Consider the following 24,396-nt stretch of genomic DNA (forward strand, 5'->3'; position numbering starts at 1 on the left):
ATCAGATGTTAAAATACCAAGAGATTATTAGCAGCCCACACACCTACGTGCTGCCAATATTTTAACAGCGGGACCTTAGTCCAGGCATCCTGCAACGAAACCCCTGAGGAGCCTGGAACAGGTGTACAATGGGGCTGCAGCACAGGGAAGAGCAAGGAAGAAACGGCTCTTATGGATTAAGTAGATGCACCGCCTTCAAAGCCATCATTACCTTGTGAAACAGCAGAAAGGCACAGCAAATATTGTCTGTGCTTCATTGTGCTTTGCTGGAAGCACTTCTCATTTCAGTCCTGAAATTTTTAATGAGCCCATTGAAAGCAGAGCTGGTGGATGAAAGCTAAAATCTGGATCCTGATTAAGTAAAGGAAAGTTAAAGGGGATCCGTCTGGCAATATTTTGGAGTCTGTGAATAAATTTAGGGGTATTAACTTGATGTGTCACCAAAAAAACCTAATATAATAATCAAGCTATAACTTTTGAGTGTGAAATGAAGACTTTCTGTTTCAATTAGAGCTGCACAACCAAGTCAGGTAAATCCTAAAGTTAACTGGGCCGATTTGGACTGATCAAATCAGGTTGACCTAGTTCAGTCCCTGGATGGGAATGATCCAGAGTGTCTCAGATTTGGTCAGAGCCAACGATTTGAATGTCAAAGATAACTAGGAGAAAGTGTGACCACGGTTGCATCTACGTCATAGAATTATTGCAACTTTAATTGTCATGACTCATTACTATAGAATTTCTGAGTATTGTTGCTTTACAAAGTCTTTAGCCTTCTCTGCCAAATTTTGCTGGCACCTCCCCAAACTACAACTCCCATGATTCCAAAGCATTGTGCCATAGCAGTGAAAGTGATGTCAACATGCATTAATAAAGAAAATGCCAAGCTGATATGATAAGAAGGAGAATGGGAAGCAGCTGATCTTTGATCAGTGGTCGCTCTAACATGCAATCTGGAGGGGGAAAAATATCTTCAATAATAGTGTCTACGGGGAAATCATTGAAAGAGATGTAGAAGATATATGTCCATTTGCTGGATTTAGTAATAGAATTTTGAAAGAGCTGTGGGGGAGGGGATTTGGTCAGTTGTTGATCATATTAGTTTTACTGGGTGTTTTTCTTCTAATTTTTCAATCTTTATCTTGTTAAATAGTCTAGCTAAATCTTCAGTTGCCCTTCTTGTTAATTCCTTAATTTGAATAGTAATCAATGATATCCTTTATTCCCCACCTCAATTGCCCCTAGCAGTTGTTAATTATCTGATTTTCTTTCTCAGTATTATTCATTAAAATAATAACATCCTAGTTCTACTGCCTGTCTTCATACTATATCTGCAGTTTTGGTCTTCCAACAAGCATGCTTATTTAACTCACTCTCCTCCTCCTTCTCCTCCTCCTCCTCCTCCTTCTCCTCCTTCCTATTATTGCACATTTAATTCATATTGTGAAGCAGGGTAAACACAATTATTTTATTTCATAGTTGATTGAGGAAACACTCAACTAAATTTAATTTTTGTAACATTTCCTCATTACTAATACTTATCCCTTACCATTTTAACCATTAGCACTCTTACTTGTAAATCTGTTCCTTAGTTTAACCATTTGGCATTAGCCAAGCTTTCTCTGTGCTTACTATTATGACTCCAAAAGGTTGTGAAACCTAGTTCTTTGTCTCACTATATTTTTCTCACTACTGCAATCTTGCATTCTGCATACTGATGTTCCATTGCTTTCCTCTTATACTTGCCCTAGAGGTTGCAGATCCTAGAAACATTCCCCCAAAACTAGCAGGCCTGTGCCCAGACAAATGCAGCATGAATTGCCAAGATAGATTATTTACACTATAGAATTATTGAACACTTTAATTGTTACAACTCCACACCAGCACCCTTTGGCAGAGAAGACTGAAGATCTTGCAAAACTACTAATCCTAGGATTCCATATGGTAGAGATGTAGTATTTAGTGCCAAACTGCTTTAATTCTGCACTGCAGATACACTTTGAGCTGTCAACATCTTTTAAAAAGTGTTCAGAAACCCTGCAAATATTGCATATGTGTAGCACAAAACCTGTTGGAGCATGTAAAAATCAGTTGGTGAGTGCGTTAACTGAAAAATGCAAAACACAAAGCTGATTGGTTGGGCCACACCCAAAAGGCTAGCTGAGCTTGGGAGTTTTGGCAACAGTTACATGGTCAGGTTTTCTGTGCAGGAGCTTGCCAAGAGAGTTAGAGCCGCTGCAAACTAGCCTCCTGCGGGAGCAAACTGTGCCAGCACGTTCATGACGTCATGAGACTGCGCCTCTCTCTCCGCCCTTTCTCCGCCCCTTTCTCCATGCCAGAGTGGTTTTTCCTTTGCTAGGGCAGCATTGCCAGCGTACTCTCCTTGTTGAATTCTGCCAACAATGAGAGTACTCTGGCAATGCTGCCCTAGCAAAGGAAAAACCACTCTGGCACGGAGAAAGGGGCGAGGAGAGAGGCGGAGTCTCATGACGTCATGGACGTGCTGGCACAGTTTGCTCCCTCAGGAGGCTAGTTTGCGACGGGTCTTAGTATATATTTCTGCTTCTGGTCTACTGGAAGAAGGTCGCTCACATGGACAGCTAAGGACCACTTGAATCTGAAAGGACATTGTGTGAGTCAATGCAACTGTTCACATGATAGCTCTGCATAACAAAGAGTTATGTTGCTCTACATAATAATAATAAACAGCTTGTTATTTACTTATCATCTGTGTGGAGTATCTTTTCTCTAGCAAAACAAGTGTGAACTAAGTGTGATTTTCATTTTGCCACTAAACCCTCTTAAGTTACTTCACAATGCAACTGGTTGATCTCCAATTCTGTCATGTTTCCATGTGCAAAATAACAGAGATTAGTTATTTTGGCTACTCAGCACACTTCAAAAGTAAATCAGATTTTCAAATCTGGTTCAGATTGAGGATCTGAATCAGATTGCATTGGATTGGTTCCAGATTAATCCAGACTGGATCAGGCTCAGATCCAAATCCTCACATTGGATTCTGAATTATGCAGTATGACTTGCACTCAAGCTAATTTTATTCTCAAATAGCTTGAATATATATTTAACAGCGGTCCTTTTATTGAGTTCCTCCAAATCTCAACTATATTCCCTCCATCCTCCAAATCCCAACTATATTCCCTCCATCCTCATTTTTGTACTGGGTTGTGACATTTTTTTTCTTTCATTCAATTATTGAACATTCATTTTTAATTAAAAAAGCAAAGCTAAAGGTTTCCCCTGACATTAAATCTACTCGTGCCCAACTCTGGGATGTAGTGCTCATCTCCATTTCTAAGCCGAAGAGCTGGCGTTGTCCGTAGACATCTCCAAGGTCATATGGCTAGCATGATTGTATGGAGCGCCATTACCTTCCTGCAAAAGCGGTACCTATTGATCTACTCACGTTTGCATGTTTTCCAACCACTTGGTTGGCAGAAGCTGGGCCTAACAATGGGAGCTCACCCTGCTCCCTAGATTCGAACTGCCAACGTTTTGATCAGCAAGTTCAGCAGCTCGGCAGTTTAACCCACTGTGCTACCAGGGGCCCTGTTAACTGATACACAATTATTTCCACAGTTTATCAAATGCACACAACCTTTCCCCAATGGCTAACGCACTTTCCTGCATATTTCTTCAAGAGTACTTGAGCACTTTAAAATAAATGCACTATTGTGTGTATATATTTGATCTTGGAAAAATCTTGCAAGTGTCACTAAAATGCAGATGTAGGGGAAAGGTATTCATTCTCTCTCAACAAGTCTCAAGAAGTATGAAAATGCCATTGAGATTGGCAAATCCAAATAAATTCTTTTGTGATCCTATTTTTCGATGAACACTGCAGCTACTTGTAATGCTATAACTGCTCTTATCTCCTTTAATACATTCATGAAAAAGCTATGACCCATTAGACTTCATAGGATGAAAATCCCATCAGATCCCATTCATCAGGGGCAGTGGACTAGGATGATGGGATTTATAATCTAACTGCATTCACATGGCCACAAGTTTCTTGGGCCTGCTTTTATGGCAGTTGGAGTAGTTTACATGCTGTAAAACTTCCCCTGATATCTGTAGAAAAAGTTGCTATTTCAGACATAAAAGCAAATCAGTCCATTTCTTTTCCAATCAGCAAGCAAACTCATTTTCCACAATAGGAATGATCCTAAATGCTATTCAAATCAGGATGAAGACCTTCTGATTAATGGGGATCTGTGTAAAAATCTCACAAGTGATGGATTTGCTCTTGGAAACCAATTGTAACAAAGGCAAGTACTTTGCATTTCCACTGGTTTAGCTGCTATCCCAAATATCTTGTGGCCATCTAAAATCCAAATAAGCATTTAAATATGTCCATGCAAATGGCAATGCTGTGCACAGTGGGGTAGCTATAGAACCGGTTATTTTTTTGGGGAGGGAGGATGATTCAGATAACCTGGCCAAAGTTTAAGTACAGTATATTCTGGCGTATAAGACTACTTTTTAACCCAAGAAAATCTTCTCAAAAGTCAGGGGTCGTTTTATACGCAGGTGCAGTCTTATGCATGGGAGTCGTCTTAACTCTATATTTTAACTGGAAAAGTTGGGGGTCGTCTTATACGCCCAGTCGTCTAATATGCCGGAATATACGGTAATGACAAAGGTTCCAACAGGGATTCTTTTATGCTTGGCTTATGTACCTTCTGTGCAAAGCTGTACATACTGTCATCAAAAGAGAGAGACAGATATAAATGTTTGTTCCTGCTTTGCTTCCTTACCCTGAAAAGGAAACTGCTTTGAGATTCATCCAAGATTTACACAACTAAAAAGAAAAAGTAGAGGGTAAGTTTTGTTTCTTAAATTTTTGACGAGGGCCACGCTCACTTATTGAGTATTGTCTCATATACACAAAATTTAATGAATTTCATCCAAATTATGAGGCAAATGAAAAAAAAAAGCACACCTCTATAATAATAAATAATAAAGCTTTATTTATATACCGCTCTATCTCCCCGAGGGGACTCAGAACAGTTCCCAGGTAAAAATCACAGAACATACAAGGTAAAAAACAACATAACCATAAGATTAACAACCTCTAGTAGCTACATATCACATCTTGGGGACCCCAACACAGGGTTCCAGCCATGATCTTCCAACAGGGAATGGGCAGACAAGGATGGAAGGTGAGATAGGAGAAAAACAAGACTAAGGACTTGAAAGGGAAGGTGTGTGGGGTGGCTCATGATGCCCCATGTGCCTCCCTCCTTCCCCCTTCACGTGGTCAGAACAGGACAGGGTGTGTTGGCACCCTGCCCCCATCATATGGGGAAAAGGGGAGGAAAGTGTGGGTAGCTCCATTAGAGCTATCCAAACTATACTTTCCTCCCCACTTTGCAGAAGGGACATCCTGCTATAGCACATTTTGCTCTAGTATCTCAATGATTGGATATCTTGTAGAGTCTCCACCAATTTAACCTAGGGTTTGGTACAAAACAATAACTACTTTCAAAGTTAGGACTAAACAATTAAACAGGAAAGAACACTTGCAAACTATGAACGTCTTTTCTTTATTATTATTGTTGTTGTTGTTGTCGTCGTCATCATCATCATCATCCAGAGGCAGGCTGGACATCTGTCGAGGGTGCTTTGATTGTGCTTTTGCTACATAGCAGAAAGAAGGAGGTTGGACTGGATGGCCATTGGGTCAACTGAAGGAGGAGAAGGGCAGGAAGCATATGGGGCTCTCCCTCCACTGCCATTCCAGCGATCCTCCCCCCCCCCCCTTTCCTTGTGTTGGAAGAAGGAAAGGAGGAGGGGGGGGGACTTTGTGTGTCACACACTTTCCTTCTTGAGAAAAGGAGGGGGAAAGTGGGCTGGGGAAGAGGCAGCCTTAGGTAAGAAGGAAGGAAGGAGGAAGAGAGGAAAGGGAGAGAAGGGAAGAAAGAGGGAAGACAAAAAGAAGGAAGAAGGGGGTAAGAATGGAAGAAGGGAAAGAAAATAAAAAGGAGAGGAGGAAATAAAAGAGGGATGGATATCTACAGGACTGTACCCAGAAAAAAATTGTACCCATGACTTTTCAGGCCAGTGTCTCCTGATCTGGCAAAGAGATCTCAACAAGGCTCTGAAATTACCATCATTATGCAAAGGTTCTTTAAAGGTCCTGAATAATTGCTCCCTCTTTAAGTCAGTTCTTGTCAGCCACAAAGGACAATAGGTTCCACAACTGGCAGAAGTTTGTTTCTGCTTTCTTCTGCTTTCTTCTTATTTCATTTATCATCTGTGAATTAGTAAGAAGTTTTCAGCCAAGCACAAGTTGTTCTGATGGTACTTTTTTTGTTGTCTATTGAGGACTTCTATTGCATTTTGCCATTGTACAAATAGTTTAGCAACCAATGCACCAAGCTGCTGATGACCACCTTTACCCCCAACTTCTCCTCCAAACACCACACATTACTTACAGAATGCACCTTGTAGATGAAATGAATAGATTAGTCAGGGAAATCTGCTGAACCATTTGGGTTGAAATCTTAGATACTTGCTCATGTTCCATTGCTTCTTTGGCAGGGCTTGGATTAGATGAACCAATGGCAGACATCCCAGTTTCCTCAGTTATCACCTGCAATCCAGGTCAAATCCCCCCCCCCCCACACACACACACACCATCCCACACCTTAGGCTACCACATTTTGGAAGCTTTCACTAACCATTTCATCACATCGAGACAATGAAATGGTTGACTGAATAGAGCTCCACTGTTCAATGAAACAGATGATTTCCCAACCACCATCACACTGTTAAATGTAGACATTCAACTCAGTAGTACTCTGCATTCTTTGAGTTTATTTGTCACCACATTATAGAGATTTGGCCCCTCCCACATCCCTCCTCCGTGTTCTTTGTTGAAAAATGTAAAACAAATGTAAAAAGAAGGATTGCAAAATATTAATCAGGACTGTCCCTGCCAAATCAGGGCAGTTCCTAGTGTACAGCTCTAAAGCTACACCAGGCCTTACCACTTTGGTCTGCTCCAAGCTCCCCCAAAGTGGACCTTATAGAGAAGTTTGCTTGGCAGCTGATAAAGTGAGGCTCACTCTATCAAAGACAACTGCGACTGATGCAAAGTTAAAGAAAGTTAAATCTAATCTAGTGGTTCCCAAACTTTTTTTTTTACAAGGACCACTCTCCAACATTAGTACCAAAAGGATCAGTTTTGGTCAACTTTAGATTTGGTTTGGTTATTTGGGGTGCTGATTCAGAACATTGCATTGGATAGACCATGTACATCAGATCTAGTTTCTGATACAGAACATATGCCATCCAATATTCGCCATCTGCTTGCTCACAGAAAACCATATTTTAGTTCTTGTGGACCATTGGTAGTCCACAGACCACATGTTGGGAACCACTGATCTAATCCATTCTAGAGCACTAGGGTCTTCTCAAACTATAATATAAAATCATTATCCCACTTTAACTGCCAGGACTGCATCCTATGGAATCCTGGGTGTTATTGTTTGGGGCTGAGAATTCTAAATAGTCTTCTTAAAATAAAAATCTCATGGTAGTTAAACTGAAATGACAGCACTATAACTGTGTAGTGTGAAAAGCCCTCACCACAATAAAACTTTACCCTTTGCACACCTTGGAAACATTGATACCACCTGAAAATGATCTCTGCAAGGTTTTCATAATTTGTAGGAAGCATTTGTAGTTAAAGGAGAATCGTTCTACTTGCTTTATTCAACTGACAGAACCCATTTCATTTCTGGAAATGTTCCCCACTAAATTTATGCCAAAGACAACTATGCCCCTGAATACCATCTTCTGGAGATGTGTTTCCATGCTCCCCATTGACATTGACCATTATGGGAATAGAATGCTAGATTATCTAAGCTATGATTAAAAATAGACCAATCCTCCCCTACGCAACTTTTGTCTGGCTTTCTGTGGAGAGACTGTGCCTTTATAATGCTGGTACAAGAATCTTTATTTCTATAAATGTTTCCTGGTATAGACTTGACATTTATTACTGATTTAACTACTTAAATGTGGAACTGACAGATCTAATTAAACCACAAAACAGAATGGTGTAGATAAGTAGGGAACTAAAGCTGAAGTGAATATTTGCAGTGCATTTCATATCAGTCAACCTTAGGTATTTCATAAGTCTCGAAGCCAGATATGAAATCCTTAAATTTTATGAGCTCATCAACTAGAACTAGACCTGGAACACTCTTTAGCAAAGGTATACTGATCCACCTTTGACATTCTGGCCCATGATCATATTGAGCCACTATGCTTCCTGGAAAGCACAAGAACTATGTGAAATTACATAGATATGTCAAGATCTCCCACCCCCTTCAGCTGCCCCATTCTTTAAACACACATCCTGTACAAATGTGCCCAAATACTGATGCGGGATCAAGGTAATGGTACCAATGAAACAAACTGTCTCATCTAACATATTTGTATTTTTATAACTGTCCTAAAATGAATATCATGCAGACATCATTTTTGCATTGCAGTTGACATACCTTCTTTGAAAGTCTTTAAGCCTTCTTTGGAGGTTGAATCACATCTCTCAGTTGTGATTTAGCTATGTGATTCTGCATTTGTGGGGGAGTTGAGTTGGACTAGCTGGCCTTTGTGGTCTCTTCCAATGCTATGATTCTAGGATTCTATGGTAATTTCATCACAAGGCAAACTTTTCTCCTATTGTTGGCTTCTGCTTGAGCATGGCTAAGACTATCATCAGTGCCACTATTGTACAATGAAAATGTCATGCATCCATTTTCTTTTCCAGGATAACTGCAATTGGCAAGTATTGAAAGCTTGTGAGAATCAGACCTTCTTCATCCGATCAATACAGTCCTATCTGCTTCATTCTTCAAAATGCAGATATTGTGAATACTGTAGTTTGAAACTTTCTGTGCGATATCATGTCACTTTCTCCCACTAAGTTCTCTACTTGCTTTGGGGTGGAGGTGTCTTTTTGCTACCACACACCATACAAGCAATGCTAAATTTTCCACAGCCTTAAATAACTGTTCCACGAGTGGGTGATGATGGACAGGTCAGGACAGACGGTGGATTTTTTATTTTCTGGAGCTGGACTCCTGCCCAAGAAGAACCAGCTTTTTCTTGTTGTCAAACCCACCAGATGAACAGAAAGGCTTACTGAAACGCAGACCAACCAAATTACCAAGTGCTAGCTTTAAAGGCCAACTCTCTGGTTTCTAATAACACTCCAAATATGTCTCAAATGTATTGAGAACAACCCATATTTAGAATGGCCATATTTGGCTTAGGAATGTATTCGTAGAAGGGAACTGTTATTTATGTTACTTGTGCTTAGAAGTATGTTAAATGTTCTAAAAAGGGATGTTTCTAGCTCAACTGGGTAGATATGGATCAAGATTATCAAAATCTGCCTACAATGCTATCCTTATGCATAGTTTGCTGAAGAAACTTACCAAATGTTATTTTTCTATTATAGGTGGAAAATCCATATTTGGTAGTCATTAAATGAATCATTATCAGAATATTGTTAATAAGTTATAGTCAAGGGCATGCAACTGCTCAGTTGTAAAAGCAGTAGAGCTGAAAGAAGTTAGATAAATACAATTAGACAAATGGTTTTACTCGTCTCCTAATCATATGCAGCACACAGGCACACCAATATCCCACCACTAATTTGACATTTGTGTTCATCTGTTGTTTTGCATTTTTTCTTTCCAGTACAGTCTTCTAAAAACAAGCCAATTCTCAGAAGCTGTAGGAAGTGTATGTTTGTTACCATTGTAGTTATTTACATTTGATAATGCAGCAGAGAACTTGGGGGCTTGCAGGGGAAATCTACTGCAGTTCCCAGGTGCATGTACAGTGTATGGGGAAATGTGATCAGCTGGAAATGCTATGAATTCCCCTATGATTCTGTGCTTGAAAATGCGAAGTTGCTCTGGGGATATTTCGGTTGGGAAATATGACGCATCCAGTGGGAACACTCGCAGTTATATGGGTCTGTAAAGAGCATTCATAGCAATGCTTCCTGCTTTCAAAATGGAATGTACTCTGCAAAATACCAACAGCAGGATTCAATATGTTTATTTATAATGGTAGATGCTTGGCTAGCATTTTTGAAAAAGGCATTAGGGAACAATTCTGTACAGCCCATTGGAGTCCTAGATGTAGCAGTATCAGTGGAATGCAATGCATTTTGTTAAATTTGCCCTGTTGGGCACACATGTTTTCCTTGGGAGCAAAGTAAGAAGATTGTGAATAGATTAAAGTACCAGTCTTGGTTTAGAGGAAGAGTTCACTGAATCATCCCCTGAAATTTTGAAAAATCCAACCTGTGTACTATATCAAGATCTTAATAAAAGTTTCCATGGCAGATAACTGCACCATCTCTGATCATTTTCAAAAGTCAAGGTATGCTTCACTCTCTGCAATGCTAAGAGAGAGGGAGAGAGAGAGATTGAAAGAGAGAGAGGATGGAAGGGAAAAAATCATTTTTGGAATGGCTGGTCAACAACAAAAAGGTTCAGGCTTGCATTTATTTTTGCAATTGTTGTTATCAAGCCTAATGTTTTATATTCGAAACCAGAGGTAGCCAGCTGTGAAAGGCTATATGTCTATAGTATCCCCTTGAAGGGCTTCAACACTCAATTGCACCTGCTTCTAGGGGTGGACTTAACCCCCCCGCCACCACCACCACCACCATTCACCTTTACACCATCTAAGGAGCATGTTCACCTTGTTTGGGAAAATACATGGGATATTTTGGGCTGCAGGGGGGGGCATTTTTTAACAATGGGAAGTTAGCAGCAGTTCAATTCTGTTTCAGAAAAGGCCTTTCCTGGACCTAAGTTGTTTCAGGGACCACTGTGGGGCACAAAATGACTCTGGGCCTGCATGAAGCCAACAGGCAATACTTTGCCCATCCCTGGTATAAATTATGAATGGTTTCATTAGTAGAGCTGAAATTTCACTTTGTCTTGCTTGTGTTCAGTGCTTTGAAAACCCTTTGTTTAAAATAGTACAAAATTTCTCCTAGAAAGATAGAATATGGAGAAAAGTGTGCTCTCAAAATAATCTGAGTTTATAGCCATCTATTTGAAATGCATTCAAGGTGTATTTGTCTGTTTGAACTGAGGAAAAGGAATTGATTTTCTCCGAACGGAGACAGGTGCTGCAGTGAAGTCTGCTTGAAAGTGGTGTCCAACAATGTGGGGAGGCCATTAGGGCATAAACTCTCAGTGAGCTAAACAGACAAAACATAATAAGGCTGACCTGATGATGTAAGGAGGGATCTATTACACAAAGCCTGCATTATGTTCAAAATCCAAATATATCTCATAAGCAAACTGAGCCTTCTCAGTCTGATTTTAGGGACAGAAAGAGAACATTGGGGTTTTAAGGCTACCTATTTAACAAATTCCAAGAGGTTACTTGATTCAGAGTGAGATCCAATTGCTAAATTCACATCCCCAGATCTGTTCTTAAAAAACCTTTATTCAGGTTTGTATACAAAGCAAAAAAAGAACCACATTTTCTTCTGTGTACATACCATGGATTTACTCTCTGTTTCCTTTGTAAATAATTACACTTTTATTTATGTCATTAATAGTTAACTTGAATTGTTGCCTTGAACCATCTAACCTTGATGCCACAGCAGGTTTCATCAGCAGGTTTGGACTAAGCCCTCTTCTACACTGGCATATAAAATCCAGATTATCTGCTTTGAACTGGATTATACAGCAGTGCAGATTCATATAATCCAGTTCAAAGAAGATAATGTGGATTATTTACTTTGATAATCTGGATTATATGGCAGTGTAGATCCAGCCGAAGACTGTGTAGAACCATAGAGTAGCAAAGAAAAACAAGGGCCATCAGTCAACAACCCCCACTCCCCAAATTATCCACAAGGATTGCTTAGGATGGAATGAAATCCAGATTGTTTCCTGACACTTCAGCGTATGGGATATCCTAACTGAAATGATCAAAATAAATTTCTGAAACAAGGAAATGGCAGAACTAGAGAATGCATTTGCTTCTAGACAACCTCTCCTTTTACACAGCTCACTGATTTTTATGAAGGACTTCCTTCAATCCAACATGAGTAAGTTGGGGTGCAATGCTATAACCGATAAATTAGGTAACTATGTGCCCTCTTGATGATCTTGGATTGCACATCACAGCATCCTTCTCCATTTGTTATGCTTGCTAGGGCTGATGAGAGGGAAAGATCAGTAACAATAGGGGCCACACAGTCCCCATGTTGATACAATATAGTGTTAAGTCTATGAAAATCACTGCTACTAACTTTGCTCTCTCAGGCCCTCTTCCACACAGATGTATAAAATCCACATTATAATAATATAATAATAAAACGAGGGGACTCGGAGAGGTTCCCAGATAACATCACAAAACATACGAAGTAAAAACAACATAACCATCAGATTAACAAAACAAAATATAAGCATAAAAATTGTCGCCATAACACACATATATTAAAAGAATCCTGCCTGTTCAAGGCAATTAAAAAAATTAAAAAGGCCAGGCCGAGATTTGTGCATTGAACTGGATTATATGGCTATGTGGACTCAATCCAGTTCAAAGCAGATATAGATTGTTATTCTCGATTATATGCCTATTTGGAAGGGCCCTCTGTCTCTAAGGTGCTGCAGGATCCCTTTGCATTGAGATCAATTATGTAAATAGTCAAAAAAATCCATTGATCAAGTCGGAAGCTTTTATAGCTTACGGCTCTGCAGCTCATATTTTTCTTTCACCATCCAAGAAATTTTTCATTCCATATCAAGCAGATTAGCTGGTGGAAATGCCAGACTACAAGTTGCAGATGGCTGCTCTGTGGGGAGATATATTCCTGGCTAACCCTGGAATCGACAGAAGATTGCCCCCCAAGAGGGTAACTCCACAGTTCATTGCATAAAGTGCCTTAGCCCATGAGGCTATTAGTGCAAGAACACCCCTCTCTGCTCTGCAAATGTCAGTTACTTAACAGAGCATCAACTTGAACAAACAGCCACTTTGGGTTTTCTTTAAGTATTTTTAAAAATTTCTCTTTTTGGTAGCAGATCAGAGTCCAATTAACAACATCTGGCAATTAGCTTATCTCTTGTGTGACTCCATTCTATAACAAAGTTCTGAATGTTTAGCTTTAATTTAAAAAGGTGGTTGTCAGAGGGAATTAAATGGCATTTCTGGAAGGACAGCAGCATTGCAATTAAAAGATGCACCCGCCCTGGCAGGTAGCTCCAACTGAGTGTGGAATTTCCAATTTTAGGGGACCCTAGACTTGTTCTGCTATGCTTGGCTGCTTAAACATGTGATGCAAATATACATTTCCCTCTGGCAATTCCACTGTGAATATTCCCCATCTGTTTTCACATACCCCTACATGCGATTAACTCTTGCCATCACCTTTATTGACAATATTTCATTGCCCAGCACCAGATATTGTGAACATTTAGTTTATTAGGGCTAAATTCATGTGATGAGCTCTTCAAATGAGAAGAAAGAAATAATCCAAAGCAAAGCCCACCTTCTTTTTCACCATGAGGAGTATGACTAAAATCTAATGGACTCAAATAATAGAAGAAGATTCAGAGAAATGTCTCGATAATATATTGGCAGTTGGATAAAGGAACCAGTTATTTGGGTGGGGCTTCCCATGCTGAATGTCTTCAATTAAAAGCAACACAGCTGTCTCTTATAAATACTATGGCAGTAGATTTCATTATTTCTCATAATAATCCTTTTAATACAGCTATCCTAACAATAAGATAGGACAGGAAAATTGTAGCCTACTAACAATCATTCCTTGGCCATCAAGACAAATAGCAAAATTATTAATTTGTTATGCCTTTACCTTATGACTCAGAATGCTGATTCAGGCAAAGGGATTAATTTCTGGTCCAAAAGCATTAAATTGGCTTCATGGACAAGGGGAACTTTGAACCTAATTATCTTGAATCTTACAGTTCTACACTTTTGTTGTTCACCATAATGTAGCTTTGGACCTATATTAATAGGACAAATGCAGACATCTATGAATCAGAGAGTTGGAAGATGTCTCATGGTCCATTCTGTCTAAATGCCTGCTCAATGCAAGATCTCCAGCTAAAGAATCCTAGTAGGTAGCTGATGTCTACTGTCCTGGTTCTGGTCTTACAAACTGAAGGTGGTGGCTTCTTTAATAGAGTTATTTTTCCAATGAGTTATGTTGCCTCATGATATGTCCCAAGCAAGGATGAGCTGATATAGTTGTTTGAGTATTTATGATTCTGGAGACCAGAGTTGAAACCTTGGTCTACCAAAAAACTTACCAGATGGCCTTGGGCAAGTCATAGTCTCTCAGCTTCAGAAGAAGGCATGGGCAAACCCCTTCTGAACAAATCTTGCCAAGAAGAATCCATAATAGGGTCATCTTAGGGTTGCTATAAGTCAGAAATGAATGAAGGCACACATCAACAACACTGGTATCCCATCTACAACAGCTACAGTTTCTCCACCTTATATATATATGTCCTTATAACAGAAAACATCAACATCATTAACAGGTGGGACTGTCATGACAAGCCAGCTGGGACATATAGCATGAGCTCTGCTTCCATAATGGAGGCCAGCAGTATTAACTGTGTATCTTTCCTGTGGGCCAATTTTCATCCAACCTGAGGGCTGTTTAATGGATATCACAGCTCAAGCTAGAGTCCCTCTAGAAACCTATTAATTAGGAAGCAGCTTGTTTTTGCCTTTTCATAGCCTGCAGCTGTTCTGGGAATAAACAGTGAAATCCAGTCTCCAGGGTTGTCAAATGAGATGTTTTGCATCAACACAAGGGATCCTGAAATACTAGAATAATTGGAGCAGAAGTGGAAGGATGACCAGATTCAAAGAAGACAATAGCTTTACTTTTAGTGATACTTTTAAATGCAACAGAAGGAAGAAATTTGGCAGGCGGATTTTTCCTTCATTCCTTCTGCACTGTGACTTGACAACCTGCAGTTGCTGCCATGCCCTCTTCTAACTCTTTTACCCATTCCACAGAAAAACATAACCCCGAATTGAATTATAATTATAGTACACTGAAAGACAACAGTAGAGAACAAGATGAACATAGATTATAGGGAGCAATGCAAACTCATAGACATAATATTCCTTAAATGCATTATCTGATCTGTTCATAAGCAAGAGAGACATACTTGAAGAGCAATTTTCAGCTTGTCCCAAGCCACAGCAGGCCATGCTGTCACCATTTCCCAGAACTGGAAGTGATGAGAATTAGAAGTCACTTCTGGATGATTTGAGGCACTGAAATGCTAAATGTATGCCTGTAGAATAATGATTTGTCAGTCAAAATTTGCAGACAAAAGTCAATGGATCCTTTGACACCAAACCCTTGTTTGATAGTGAGGGATCATTATCAGAATGAAAGGGCTGTTAGAGCCTTTAATCCAGTCATAATGGAGGTACCTTGCTTTGGGACCTCATCCCACCAAACAGATCAAGTGTTTGAAAGAGTAGATTTACTATTTGGCTCAGGCATACTCAGTTTTAAAATTAAATGGGTGATTTTCCTACCTCCATCACACACTAGCAAAACTATCCATTTTATTCAGGAGTTCTCAATTGATTTGGCATCACATTGCAGAGAGTTGTTCCCGCCCACTGGTCCTCCTAGTTTTCTTTGTGAAAAGAAACACCTCCTCTCCTGGAGTATGATTTTTGTTCCTGGATTATAAATGCCATTTCCTAATTGGTTCTATCATAAACACAATGGGCAAGTTTATTAAACTGCAAAAAACCTTGTCTTTGCAGAAGGGACATCCTGCTATAGCACATTTTGCTCTAGTATCTCAATGATTGGATATCTTGTAGAGTCTCCACCAATTTAACCTAGGGTTTGGTACAAAACAATAACTACTTTCAAAGTTAGGACTAAACAATTAAACAGGAAAGAACACTTGCAAACTATGAACGTCTTTTCTTTATTATTATTGTTGTTGTTGTTGTCGTCGTCATCATCATCATCATCCAGAGGCAGGCTGGACATCTGTCGAGGGTGCTTTGATTGTGCTTTTGCTACATAGCAGAAAGAAGGAGGTTGGACTGGATGGCCATTGGGTCAACTGAAGGAGGAGAAGGGCAGGAAGCATATGGGGCTCTCCCTCCACTGCCATTCCAGCGATCCTCCCCCCCCCCCCTTTCCTTGTGTTGGAAGAAGGAAAGGAGGAGGGGGGGGGACTTTGTGTGTCACACACTTTCCTTCTTGAGAAAAGGAGGGGGAAAGTGGGCTGGGGAAGAGGCAGCCTTAGGTAAGAAGGAAGGAAGGAGGAAGAGAGGAAAGGGAGAGAAGGGAAGAAAGAGGGAAGACAAAAAGAAGGAAGAAGGGGGTAAGAATGGAAGAAGGGAAAGAAAATAAAAAGGAGAGGAGGAAATAAAAGAGGGATGGATATCTACAGGACTGTACCCAGAAAAAAATTGTACCCATGACTTTTCAGGCCAGTGTCTCCTGATCTGGCAAAGAGATCTCAACAAGGCTCTGAAATTACCATCATTATGCAAAGGTTCTTTAAAGGTCCTGAATAATTGCTCCCTCTTTAAGTCAGTTCTTGTCAGCCACAAAGGACAATAGGTTCCACAACTGGCAGAAGTTTGTTTCTGCTTTCTTCTGCTTTCTTCTTATTTCATTTATCATCTGTGAATTAGTAAGAAGTTTTCAGCCAAGCACAAGTTGTTCTGATGGTACTTTTTTTGTTGTCTATTGAGGACTTCTATTGCATTTTGCCATTGTACAAATAGTTTAGCAACCAATGCACCAAGCTGCTGATGACCACCTTTACCCCCAACTTCTCCTCCAAACACCACACATTACTTACAGAATGCACCTTGTAGATGAAATGAATAGATTAGTCAGGGAAATCTGCTGAACCATTTGGGTTGAAATCTTAGATACTTGCTCATGTTCCATTGCTTCTTTGGCAGGGCTTGGATTAGATGAACCAATGGCAGACATCCCAGTTTCCTCAGTTATCACCTGCAATCCAGGTCAAATCCCCCCCCCCCCCCCCACACACACACACACCATCCCACACCTTAGGCTACCACATTTTGGAAGCTTTCACTAACCATTTCATCACATCGAGACAATGAAATGGTTGACTGAATAGAGCTCCACTGTTCAATGAAACAGATGATTTCCCAACCACCATCACACTGTTAAATGTAGACATTCAACTCAGTAGTACTCTGCATTCTTTGAGTTTATTTGTCACCACATTATAGAGATTTGGCCCCTCCCACATCCCTCCTCCGTGTTCTTTGTTGAAAAATGTAAAACAAATGTAAAAAGAAGGATTGCAAAATATTAATCAGGACTGTCCCTGCCAAATCAGGGCAGTTCCTAGTGTACAGCTCTAAAGCTACACCAGGCCTTACCACTTTGGTCTGCTCCAAGCTCCCCCAAAGTGGACCTTATAGAGAAGTTTGCTTGGCAGCTGATAAAGTGAGGCTCACTCTATCAAAGACAACTGCGACTGATGCAAAGTTAAAGAAAGTTAAATCTAATCTAGTGGTTCCCAAACTTTTTTTTTTACAAGGACCACTCTCCAACATTAGTACCAAAAGGATCAGTTTTGGTCAACTTTAGATTTGGTTTGGTTATTTGGGGTGCTGATTCAGAACATTGCATTGGATAGACCATGTACATCAGATCTAGTTTCTGATACAGAACATATGCCATCCAATATTCGCCATCTGCTTGCTCACAGAAAACCATATTTTAGTTCTTGTGGACCATTGGTAGTCCACAGACCACATGTTGGGAACCACTGATCTAATCCATTCTAGAGCACTAGGGTCTTCTCAAACTATAATATAAAATCATTATCCCACTTTAACTGCCAGGACTGCATCCTATGGAATCCTGGGTGTTATTGTTTGGGGCTGAGAATTCTAAATAGTCTTCTTAAAATAAAAATCTCATGGTAGTTAAACTGAAATGACAGCACTATAACTGTGTAGTGTGAAAAGCCCTCACCACAATAAAACTTTACCCTTTGCACACCTTGGAAACATTGATACCACCTGAAAATGATCTCTGCAAGGTTTTCATAATTTGTAGGAAGCATTTGTAGTTAAAGGAGAATCGTTCTACTTGCTTTATTCAACTGACAGAACCCATTTCATTTCTGGAAATGTTCCCCACTAAATTTATGCCAAAGACAACTATGCCCCTGAATACCATCTTCTGGAGATGTGTTTCCATGCTCCCCATTGACATTGACCATTATGGGAATAGAATGCTAGATTATCTAAGCTATGATTAAAAATAGACCAATCCTCCCCTACGCAACTTTTGTCTGGCTTTCTGTGGAGAGACTGTGCCTTTATAATGCTGGTACAAGAATCTTTATTTCTATAAATGTTTCCTGGTATAGACTTGACATTTATTACTGATTTAACTACTTAAATGTGGAACTGACAGATCTAATTAAACCACAAAACAGAATGGTGTAGATAAGTAGGGAACTAAAGCTGAAGTGAATATTTGCAGTGCATTTCATATCAGTCAACCTTAGGTATTTCATAAGTCTCGAAGCCAGATATGAAATCCTTAAATTTTATGAGCTCATCAAGCAAGCTCCTTATGGTCATAAACCAAGCAATATGCTCATTCATATGCACTGAAATGGGTGAAGAATATTACATAATGAACAGTGTGTGTGCGGGGGGGGGGGGGTCACAATATTGAGTTAAAACGCATTCTAGTTGGTAGTCAGGACATGACATCACACTATAAAAGAATACAGAATGAAACACAGGAGGAAAAAAAGATCAAATATGAACTATAATTTAAAGTCTTCACTGTTTTCAACCTTATACAAAACTGTATGCTTGATCACAGAGACACCCAAATTTCTTCATTATCTCTAATGGACACAAACAAAGACTGTATAGTTTTGCACACAGTCTACTAACAACCTTGGGGTACAAACTTTGCATTTCTTTTCTCTTTTTTGGTTCTGAAATATGCATTGATAAATTCACTTTGACAAATGTTTAGACTTATGAGTATTCAGACTCCACTGAAAACAGAAGAGAGGAATGAGTCGACCATGGGTGCTACCTACAAAAATGAAACATTACAGTTTCATTCAGATCACATGTTTAATCATCATTCAATCCAAATAGCACCAGAGGACCAATCACACTATGGAATTATAATGCTACTATTCCACTTTAACTGGCATGGGTTCATCCTATGGAATCCCGGGATTTGTAGCCCGGTGTGACACTTTCTCGTTCCCTATCATTCCAGTGCCAGAATTGCACAAAATGGAAGTTAATGTGCAATCAGAGGACTATAATTCAGTAGTGTAAATGTGTCTTAGGTCACTTTCCTAGTACATATCTAAAAGGGAATCACATGATTCAGGGGTAGGTGGCAAAAAGGTCTGTGCTTTAGGAAATATTTAATATGCAATGGATTTTAAACCTCCTTCCAAAAAGGTCACTATTGGCAATTGTACCTTTGTGAAAATCCTGGATACTTCATGTCTCCATGGGCTCCATGTCTTCACAGAGCTCCAAATTCTAGCCTTTTAACGGGAAAGCCAAACTGATTTAATTGAGGTTAAAAGCTGTTTTGTTGACATATTATATTGATGATGAAAAACCTAGATTCAAATACTGTATGACAAGTTGAGAGAGAAATGCACACAAGAAACTTTGTGTACTGTTGATGAGAAAGGTATGACCAGCCAGCTTTCATATAGTCATCAAAATGAGTAATCTACATATTCATCCTCTGATGTGATCAATGGGATTTCAGAGCTGAGCTGCAGTGCTACAAAAACAGAAAAATAGTGGAAATAATACTTCTTCTTATTCTGCTATTCAGAATAGTACAGAAAGATGCTATGCATTGGCAGAAGAGAAAAATACCAGATAATGAAGCCCTCCCCCTAAACTGTATCTTCTGGAAGTTCAAACAGTTGCCACTGCCATATCCCTTTTCCTTCCTTCCTTCCTTCCTTCCTTCCTTCCTTCCTTCCTTCCTTCCTTCCTTCCTTTTGGGTTGTTGTAGGTTTTTCATGCTTTATGGCCATGCTCTAGAAGGAGAGAATGTTTCTAGAACATGGCCATCTGGCCCAAAAAAACATTCCTTCCTTTTCTTTCTTCCTTTTTCTTTCTTCCCCCCTTTTTCATTTTCATGACTCCCCTCCTTCCCTCTTCTTTTCTCTGATGGATGGAAACATTAGTGGAATCACTGTAAATAATGTGTAAAGTTAGAAGTTAGAACAAGGTATCTCATTAAAGCTGCTTCACTCATCTTACTTGCCAATTAATGTTTAAAGCTTTGCTAGAATGCAGTGACAATATGTCACAGCATATCACTGGGGCAGACGACAGGAAGTTAATAACCCACTGGCCCTTAAAAGAACCCTTTAATATCTGTACCACCTGAGTAAATAATGTTAGGATTTTTTTTAGCCCCTTCCACTCATTGCCTCTTCTCTTAAAATTCACAATGAATGTTTGGAAATTGCACAAAAGCAAGATTGTTATCTCAAAAAAAAAAAAAGCAAGGAAGAAGAGTAAGAGAGATCTTGCTCAGAGAACACCATGGGACCTTTTGGTCACCATACCTGGGCATTCTCATCCACATCTTGTAAACACCTAAATTAAGGAGAAACATTACTTTGTGCTATGTCCATATTTATCAATTATGCTTTTGCTTCTGTTTCTTATTCTCTCATTTCGTTCACCATCCTGGGCTTTTTAAGCCTTGAGACATTTTCACTCTAAGATATGTTATTATATAGCAGATCTTCCCCTTTCTAAGTAAGTTTGTAGTTCTTTATTGCTATGTTTCCATACAAAGCACGCAGAACTCCTGTAAGAGATCAGCACATTAAGTTAGGGAAACTTTTTGAAAAGCTTTTACAGGCAAGTTCACGTTACTTGGCTAAAAGTCCGGGGTCACTTTCCTTACACCTGAGAGCAAAGCTTTGTTTTAGAATATCTGACCCATTTATTCCAACAGGATCACTACATCAGTGTTGATAGAAACAACCCAAAGTTGGGGCCATATTTGTACTGTATATGGAAAGGCAAGGGGGTGCATCTGATTTACCTCCAGCTCCTGCAGTAAGATCTGTCCCCGTGTACTTTGCTGCCTGAGATAAAGGACCAAAGAGTACCCCCACTCCCCCAGCTTCCACACTGAGGACCTGATGGAGTGGCCAACTGAAGACTGGCAATGAAATAGCATCACCCACTACACCTGAGAGAAGACCATGGGGCCCAGAGGGCCCCAAGCTCCATCAAAGGGAAATGCCTATGGAACTCAGAAGGGGCAATCTCCCTCTAAGGGCCCTTCATACTGTGTAATTATAGTAGTGACTACAATGGTTCCATCCTAGATATATAATGAAATTGGCCCTTTGCAAATCTTAAAAACAGAAGTAATTAAAAAAAATGTGGGTATATACTTTAGCCCCTGGAGGTCACAAGTAACCTGCAGACTATGTATTTCCCAGCCCTACCTTAGCACTGGTATGTTCAGGTTGTTATAGTTGCTGTGAAGAGGCTCTTTGAGGAGGGGAGATATGATGCAGCTTGATGACAGAATCAATGCCTTACTTATTGACCAAATTAACCAATTATCTAGAAAGGTGATGAGGCCTCCTTCTCTGGGTGGCATCAAAAAGAGGCTGGACAGCTGTCTGCTGGGGGTGTTCTAGCATTGATCTGGTACTTGGACCTGGTGGCCCATAAGGCCACTTCCAACTCTGATTCTAAGGTCATATGTTTAGTTCTTGGCATCTTTAGTTGATCCAGGATATTTGATATATTTCTTGATACCGACATTTGTTTCTTCTCAGCCCTTGATTCACCTGGGTCCTTTCCTGAGTGAACGCTGCCATTGTGACCTTGGGTTTGTCTCATTCCCACCGCAATGGAACATCTGCTCTATGCAGTTTGGGCCACTGTCAAAGCTGCCTTCCACTGCCCCATTGACATGGCTGGTGCTGCAGGCATGCTGCTGGGCAGGCTTCTTCGATTGACTAGGCCACTCTGGAGCTCTCTTTATTGCCTTCCGCCATTTTTGCAATCACTGGAATGCAGTCTTTCCAGCCCGCACCTTGGTGCTGGGATGTCAGGGTTTCCTTGGGGCCTTGACCATCATCTCTGGCTTGCTAATCCTGAGCTGTTTTAGTGGACCTTCCATCACCTCTGAAACTGAAGGGGGTCTCCGCCTATACCATCATTGCTGCTTTGACTGGGCTACGGGACAGATGCTTTTATTGGCTGTCTGTTGGGGACATTGTCCCTCAGTCCCAAGAACAAGGAGACGCTAATGCTAATGAAAAGCACCAGAAATAGTTTTTGAGATCATAGTAGGGGGGGGGGGGATTTGGATTTTATTCACTATCCAATTCATTAGTCATAATGCTTCAAAGAACATGTTGAGATGTATGGCTATAAGAACATTATTCATTGGCACTTTAATTGTGAACCTGTTATTGTTTCTCAGCCTACATCTGAATTGCCTTACCCCCAGTGACTTTATCTTAAGGCCTGATAAACCAGACTCCCCCCCAACCATATTACATTGCACTTTAAGAACAACTGCAAAGTTTGGAGGGAGAGTGGGGTGGAAGGAACTAGATGGCTAAATATTACTATGAACCTCAAGTTGTGGGGAGATGAGGATTACAACTAAAGGTGGGACGAGGGTGGTACATTCAAGATTGGGTTCTTATCCAATGGCCACTGCCAGTCTTTTGACTGAGGGAGGAAGAATGGGTCACATGGAAGGAGGGGAGTTCTGCTGACCAGGGGGCCCTATAGAAGTAATTCAGGGAAAGGGGAGATATAGGAAAGGGAGACCATTAATTTGGTCTAGGGAACAGAAGAGAGTGCTATTAGTTTCAAAACAGTCTCGTACCTCTGGACTGAGGGTAGTGCTGTTAAATGCCAGATCTGTGAATGGAAAAACAGCAATCAACCAAGATTTAATCTTGGATGAGTCTGCAGACCTGGCCTGCATAACAGTGACCTGGCTGGATGAGGCTAGTGGAGAGGGGGGGGGGCGTGTGAATCTGTCCCAGCTTTGTCCACCAGGCTACTCTGTGAAGCACCAAGCTAGATCCAGAGGGAGGGAAGGCAGGGTCTGGTAGTCATGGTGAGCAAACTAGTTTTCATACAATTAATGCAACACAGAGAAGATGAGAGGGCAGAGAAGGAATTGTGCCTTTTTCACTAAGCTCAGGTAAAAGCAAACTCCTGCAGCTTCTTGTAGCTTATCTGTTTTTTCCAAATTAATAGCTTTTGGCCATGTGTATCCAGGTTTCATCTGTGAAATATTGAAGAGTATCCCCAAACCTGTAGCATCTCAACCAATGTTTGCTTCAAAAGATGGAAGATCAAAATGGAGAGGTTTTGTTGCAATATGTAGGAGTCTGAAAAATCACAACTCTCTTGTTGTTGTTCATTCGTTCAGTCATTTACGATTCTTCGTCACTTCATGGACCAGCCCACGCCAGAGCTCCCTGTCAGTCTCCCTCACAACTCTCTACACAAATATTATTAAAAGAGAAAAACAAAGATTAAGTCACATGCAAGTCTAAGGAATTTAATATTTCTGCTTTAAGTAAATCCCAAACCCACTTGGGTACCTCCAAAGTGTTAATCACCTATTGATCGGCAATGCAAACATCTCTGACTAGATGACAACATTTCTGTGATTCAGTGAAACTGAATAAAGTGCTGGAAAAAGAGAGCGAAACAACGGTTAGCACGCAGCCAAGCACTAAATAGTCACTAATTGTTAAGCATAGTTTGCAGTTTTACCAGACCTCCTTTTCTGAGGTCAAAAGCTTTATGCACAGATCAATCCATTATAAATCATACTTTTTAATCTTTAGCTGCTGGTATGCATACACAAGAGAGATGCTAGGAACAAAAGAAGTGAAAAGAAGAAATGCAAGCAGTTGGCCTGGAAAATGAAACATGCAGAAACTCTCAAATATGCCCACATCCTTTCCATAGCATAGAATACAGTATTTATCCCTGTGAATTTCTTATAGTGTGTGGTAGTGCTAAACCTACCCTTTCCACTTTCACTATCCTATTTTAGGTTGAAAAGCTGAGAGAGCAGCATAGTAATGGTAGAAGGGGGAGTTTATTGGGATCAGGGATCTGTAAAAGGGTGGAAGATCATTTGGTTCAGAAGTAAATGTCCAGGTTTTTACCTTCCCAAGTCCCCAAAAAAGATGCCAACATTTCAACCTAGGGCTTTCTACATGGGAAATATGTGCTCTGCCACTGTCAAATATGGCCTCTTCCGGTAACACTTACTGA

The sequence above is a fragment of the Anolis sagrei genome, chromosome 2, assembly GCF_037176765.1.
Source record: "Anolis sagrei isolate rAnoSag1 chromosome 2, rAnoSag1.mat, whole genome shotgun sequence".
NCBI lineage: Eukaryota > Metazoa > Chordata > Lepidosauria > Squamata > Dactyloidae > Anolis > Anolis sagrei.